This window comes from Perna viridis, chromosome 14 (genome assembly GCF_037379345.1).
Source record: "Perna viridis isolate PV_CMFRI_1.1 ecotype Kerala chromosome 14, ASM3737934v1, whole genome shotgun sequence".
Lineage (NCBI taxonomy): Eukaryota > Metazoa > Mollusca > Bivalvia > Mytilida > Mytilidae > Perna > Perna viridis.
In genome coordinates, this window is record NC_142458.1 from 34,117,689 (window position 1) to 34,124,110 (window position 6,422).

Sequence of the window (6,422 nt, forward strand, 5' to 3'; positions counted from 1 at the left end):
GGTTATAGCGGTAATCAAAAGAATGAAATTTTGGGACAGACATGAAAAACAGACATACACAACAAAGAACATAAAGTAACTAAAATCATACATACAAAGTAACATAAGCAAATGAGCAACTCGGACTCCACTAAAAACTGGGAGCATGGACCAGGTGCACCAGTAGAATAGCGTCCTCCGCTTTTCCAGAAAAACCCGCCGAGTTGCTCATTAAAAGTCAAGTTCGGGTACACAAAAGAAGAAAGGAAAACTAAGTCACATTGAACAAATTAATTTTCATGGTGCAGATGGATACACCATAACGATCCACGAGTTCATGATGACGACCATAAAACTTCTATAGTGATGACTTCAATCTTGTAGCAACATAACCCAATTCCAGAAGCATATTTATTAGAGTTCTAGCGCGATACGAAAAGTCTGCATAGTTTCGACAAGCTCTGGCATAACGTTTTAGTTGTGATATGAACACTCCATACGCAGATGCTGGAGGGATGTTGCCACAGATGAAAGGAAAGTTGACAATTCTGAATGAAAAGTCATCACGTTTGTCGTAAAGTTTGGTCAATAGTTTTCCTTTACCATCGATTTCTAAGTGTAGGTCAAGATATAAGACTGACTTTACAGTGTCTGTAGTATCGTTTATCTCAAGTTCTTTTGGGTGGATGCGATGTATCAAATCCCCCAAATTAGGATTGTTTAAAGATAATACGTCATCTATATAGCGGAAACTGAGATTAAAGGATCTAGCCAATCGATATTCTTTCTTTCGGACCAGATCAGCTATAAAGTCAGCCTCATAAGAGTGAAGGGATAGGTCAGCAAGTAAAGGAGCAAAATTTGTTCCCATTGGAATGCAGACCGTTTGTTGAAAAACACGTCCACCACACTGAACAAATATGTTGTCGATTAAAAATTCCAGCATTTTGTAAACATGTTCTTCTGTATATTTGGAAGATGATTTGGAATTATTTCTTGCAATGTATGAGGAATCTCTACCAAGAACTATATATTTGTGTCTAGGTGTACCTGTACCATCGTTTTTGGAAAAACAACGATGTATAATGTTTTTAAGTCGGGATTTTAACTGAGTATGTGAACTAGAAGTATACAGTGTTGAAAAATCATAGGTTTTAATGTATTATACTCAGATAATAGACTTGAATTGATAGTCTCCAAAAGATCTTTCGAATTTTTCAGGATCCTCATTGATATTAATACCACTACGGGAGTAACAAGTGTTGAAGTAGGACTGCAGACCCTCTTTGACAAGTGTGAGTATAGAAGTTAAAAGTTTTGAAAGAGGTTTGGTGGTACATTTTGAAGATCCAGCTATGAAACGTTGTTTGTTTGGATTCTTGTGGAGTTTAGGAATCCAGTACATAGACGATAAATCACAATCATCGTCCTTGGTAGAGAGACCAAAAGAGGATAGCACAGATTTATGGTTTTCCACAATCTCTTCTTTGGAGAGTGTGGTAGCAGTATAGGTCTTATCACTGCTATTATTTTCTACGTCTACCTCTAATAATAAAAATTTGATGTAAAACGTTTTGCAGACAAAAACAATGTTGTTTTGGACTTTGTCTGCTGTTACGACAGCATACTTTTCATGTATAGTAGACAATGTTTTTGCTACATCGGAGTCTTTGAAAACTGATGTAGCCTTGGCACTCATTGACCTACTTAAAACTTTCATTCGTTTCAAAATTAAAGACCTCAAGGTCTTTAACCACTCTGACAGAGAATCAATGTCTTCTTGTTCTCGTTTTACCCATAATCTTGCATAGGGTTCGACGGTATCCATAAGAACTTTAAAGTTATAATTTCAATTTATGGAGCGTGGTTCACGGTACTTGGGACCTTTAGAAAGTATATTACGCAGATATTCGTTTTCGATGATGGTTAAATCTCCCGTAACGACGTGATCAGAAGGACCATATTTGAATGGAGAGCTTTTGCAAGAACAGTCAGGTGGTTTAGCCCTGAAGTCCTCCATCTCGAGGTTCTGCAATAGCCTTTTATAATTGAAAATTTTGGATGCAATGGTTGAAGTATAGGAATATGAAACAATTCGTATGGATTTGTCTTTGAAATATGGGGGAATTTTGCTGGTAACGTTTTAGTGATGGAGGATATTAGCCAAATTAATTGCATCTATACCTTTGTTAACAAACAGTAGTGGAAGAAATGATCGTTTTTCTTCATCTTGACTTTTCACACAAACTAGTTTAAAGAGTCTGTGGAAACCAATATCCAAAATGATGACAACAAGTCTGTATAATGGTGAGGTGGGGTCAGAAACAGGAGTGTCAAGACTTCTTTTGTAAAGGGAGTGTAGTAGAGTGAGAGGTATAAAATAAAGTTTGGTTCTAATGTTATGAAGTCCAAAAGGTTTTTGTATGAAAGGAAGGAGACCACCTATGGAGACATCATGTAACTTAGGTAACGTATAGTGGCGATGGCCATGACTCCATTCCCGTCTTGGATTTTTGTCAAATGCATTCATCATATTTATGCTATTGTTATATTGGCTTGAAAGGTTTCCTATACTTTTGATGTTGTCATTGCATCCGTAAGGTATTGCAGTACCAGGTATTCCATGGAGAGAATTTGGTGTACCTGTACTATTGAGTGAATCTTATGGTGTGTCTGTTTGTTGTTTCTGTTCATTTATGACCTAACATCAAAGGGGATGGTTAAGGTCTTATAGAAAGAGCTTAACCTAACCGTAGATTTCATGCGCCTGACCACAGTCAAGAGACCTTTGTAATTAATCTGTCTTTGTGTCGTTATTTTTCTTTCTAGCTTGATTTTGAAGAATTGGTATCGTCTGTAGCCGTGCAATTTATTACTTTTTTTGTCGGGGCCTTTCAAAGCTTAATTAAAGTGTGTTTACACTTATTGAAGACCTTTTTGTGAACTCTGAAATTATTTACTACTTTGTATTTGGGTATTACAGGCCCTTGTGAATAGTAACGACGGATTATACCAATTTAATACCACTTACATAGTGCCTGTTATAGATACGACGCAATAGTATTCACTAGACGGATACTTGTATATGCCTTTGTTTTAGGTCATATCAAAATCACTTAAGAGTTGTGCTCCCAGGAATGAGCATGTATTTCATTTCAGTTACTCATTATTCCATTTCTCAGATAAAATGAATTTAAAAATATTTACTAAAGAATACATATCTATCTTGGTAAATTACTTTTTATATATACGTTATATACTATTTAAAGAGTATCAAGAATGAGAAGGAAAGTATATTGTTTTTCGAAAGCGGACTATATAACGATGAATTATACCATGCAGTTATGCAAACTAAATATAGAATTAAAATCAAATGTCAAGATGGCGGAAATCAACTTGTTCTGTCACCATCACAAGGCCGAAAAATGCCTTTTTTCTGCAAACAATGTAGATATTGTCTTTGTTATGTTTGTCTAGAGAAATCACACGATGAACACACTTTTTGTAAACTTAAAAGTGCAGAAGAAGATATTCGGAATGAAATCGAGACGTTCTTCGATGATACATGCACTGGAAGTTCAGGAAGTGAAATCAAGGACAGTTTGGTCGATATGTTGAATGAGTATGAAATTAGAAGGGAATCAGAGAAATCAGAAATACATCAAGAAACAGAAATCACTGCCGATAAAATGATTTCAGATATACAAGAATCCAAAACTAAACTGTCAATGAAGTTGGATGAACTGTTTTCCGAAATTTTGAAACCCAAGTGCGACCTAGAATCACAGTTAGAAGAATGCAAGGGAATTGTGTTACGTGGAATGAAGTTATTGAAACCTTTACTAATATGCGTCTTACTTCTGCTCAATGCCATGGCGAAGTATCTAAAAGTCAGAAGCCTGTATTCGCACGGAACGAAATTGTTGTACATTTAGGACATTTTGACTTTGACTGCATGTATAATGACAATGAAACAAACGAAAATGTTGAATCAGATGCTGATTCTGAGGTCATCGACTCAGATGAACATAAACAAGTTTATCCCTGTACAACATTTTGTACAGTATCGAATTGTAAGTTCGAGTCAGTGGAAAAAATTGCACCGATATCAACACAGGAAACATTGATTTTATATAATGCAAATTTGTATGTTCGCAGATTAACAAAGTCTACATCTGATGGAATAGACAAACAAATTGGCGTTGCATATGACTTTGTAAAGTTGAAAGATGGAAATATTTTAGTTGCCGAATCCCAAAATTATTCAGATGTAATACTAAACAAAATTCTACCCGATTGTAGAAAAGTGAAGTTTGCCGAGTTAAGAAAGGTTAGTCTACTAAGTTTATATCATTTGGAGAAATCCGTTATCGTTAATGTTATAACTCATGTACAAGAACATTACAGTCAAATTGTTTTTAACATGGATGGGGTGAAAACTTCAAGCATAGGCATGCCATCTTTGGAAAATGAAACATTCCGTCTAGACAAACAAGCGTGTGTTGTGTTAGAGTATGAGGAGGAAAATTATAGTATTTTGTTACAAAACGAATAAAAAAAATTAAATCACCCAATAATAGGACATTATTATATTTGTTTCTTGCCTTGTCAAATAGTAATCAAGGGAAGCAAGATTCTAGCGGAAATCAAAAGAATATAATCCAGGGAAAGAAAATTTGAATCAGTCATTGACGGTGATTTGTACTAACCTGAAATTAACCATTTTCTCTTATTTACATTCAGTTCTATACTGGTGGGTTCTATAGATTTAAATTCCAAAAAAACAAAAAACGTTCAAGGTCTGATCGAGCATATATACTCAGCTAGTCATCCGCCGTGTTGGTTCCTGTTTGGTCTCCAGAAATGGAGAAAATATCCATCAATTTTTGTTTCTGTGTGCTTTCGTCCAGAAAATAAATGCAAGCGGAAGGCTTTTCCCTTAACGTACGTTTAGGAGCGCAATCGTCATCTGAGTTATAAATATTCCATGTCGACAAAAGTATTGAGTACTGGAATAATTTTGCATTCTGCTCGTACATAAAGTACAAATTATACAATACCAGCAGATTTATATAAGTAATGGAATGAATTTGGAATGTTTCGTTTTGGGATTTGTAATTTTCAGTGCCTTCATGAATTTCGCTACACATATTTTTGGTGACATCTAATTGAAAATGTTTAAATCGCTAATAGAAATATTGAAAGTGTGTATAGTATTTTGATGTGCATCTCATTTTTATATACACGTTAATGAGAAAAATGTTCAGATAAATAAAGTATCAGGTTTAATATCTTATTAAATGCTAAGTGTAAGATAGTGAATATGTTAATGACATTGTCATAATGAAGATACAAGATGTGTCTATAAGGTATACAGGTTAATATTTAAAACGGTTCCCTTCAAATTCCTTTATATGGTACTTCATACAGAAATAACATTTAAAGTTAAACCTGTCTTTTGTGAACCTCCAAGGAAGAGCAAAATCCTAGTCACAAAAGACAGGTGGTCTTCATATACGGGTTAGATATGCATTGAATGCACTTAATAAGGGTATCTTAGTTGTGGTCTTTTTCGCAGACGGGTAATATTACTGAATACAGGTTGTCGTTACGGCATGATATCATAAATATTTTTATGTGTAATCTATTTAACTCTAACAACTGAGCAATTTGCATGTGTTGGTATTATACAGAGAAATAAATATGGCTGAAAAATAGAATGATTTTACGGTTGAGCAAAGGGCAAAAAAAACCCCACTGTGGTCATCATACACTAAATGAAATCGTAACAGGAGATGAAACTTTGATTTATTTTTTTAACTGGATTCAAAACCACATAACAAGGTATGGGTAGGAGAAAATGGCCTCAAGTTGCAAGAAGAACTAAGACGATTAAGAGAGCAGTGTATACCCTATTTTTTATGTCAAGGCGGCTGTTGCTCAAATTCCTGTCCCGAAAGACTCAACTTTTTACAGGAAACTATTATGCTTCATACTAACATCAGGTTAAACTCAACGGGTGTTTCCAGAAAAGCAGAGGACGCTTACCCTACAGGTGCACCTGGTCCAGTTTTTAGTGGAGTCCGAGTTGCTCATTTGCTTTTGTTACTTTGTATGTATGATTATAGTTACTTTATATTCTTTGTTATGTATGTCTGTTTCCCATGTCAGGTCTTTGTCCCAGGATTGCATTCTTTTGATTACCGCTATCACCTTGGGTCCCTTTATTTAGTCTCCAAAAGTCCGACCGGAAGTGGTTAAACATTACAAAATTGCCCGTCCAAGCACTGGTACCCTTGGTATCCAGTTACTTCATGATAACGCACCCGCGCACAAGTCTGTTATTGTAACAGAATATCTAGAGGTGCACAGTATTAAAACTTTACCATACATTGCATATAGTCTTGATCTAGCACCCTGTAACTTTTTGCTAAATCCATTCA